Source organism: Sinocyclocheilus grahami, unplaced genomic scaffold (genome assembly GCF_001515645.1).
Source record: "Sinocyclocheilus grahami isolate Dianchi unplaced genomic scaffold, SAMN03320097.WGS_v1.1 scaffold428.1, whole genome shotgun sequence".
NCBI lineage: Eukaryota > Metazoa > Chordata > Actinopteri > Cypriniformes > Cyprinidae > Sinocyclocheilus > Sinocyclocheilus grahami.
The window spans coordinates 178,238-178,573 of record NW_015505607.1 but is presented as its reverse complement, the minus strand read 5'-3'; the positions used below and the strand labels follow the sequence as shown (position 1 = coordinate 178,573).

The 336-nt window shown below is 60.4% G+C and overlaps 1 protein-coding gene across 2 annotated transcripts in view; it reads right to left on the bottom strand.

Annotated features, from left to right (window-relative positions):
* myo7ab (myosin VIIAb) overlaps positions 1–336 on the bottom strand; it is a 35,984-nt gene that overhangs the window by 9,879 nt on the left and 25,769 nt on the right. The window lies entirely within an intron of this gene.

Sequence of the window (336 nt, the reverse complement as noted above, 5' to 3'; positions counted from 1 at the left end):
CCTAGGACAGCCTTACACAGGAGGATCCTGGTGATGCCCCCTGTACCTCCCGTTCGTTGCCTCAGCAAGAAGGAGTACGCCGGTGGCCAGGAAGCCCCTCGGGGTGACCAGGCACTGTAGCCCCGTCCGGGTGCCTTGCAGCGTAGCACCGGGGGCCTGATGTTCACGAAGGCTCCCGCAAAAGCCCGTGTTCGGCCGCATGATCCAGGAGGTATGAAGCTGAAGCCCAGCTTTTCTTACCATCTGGACATATGTCGACGAGTGACACGCCTACTGCAAGTAGAGCACCTGGCTTCTGAGCCCAGCAACGGCACCTAATGGAGGGCGTCTAGCAAG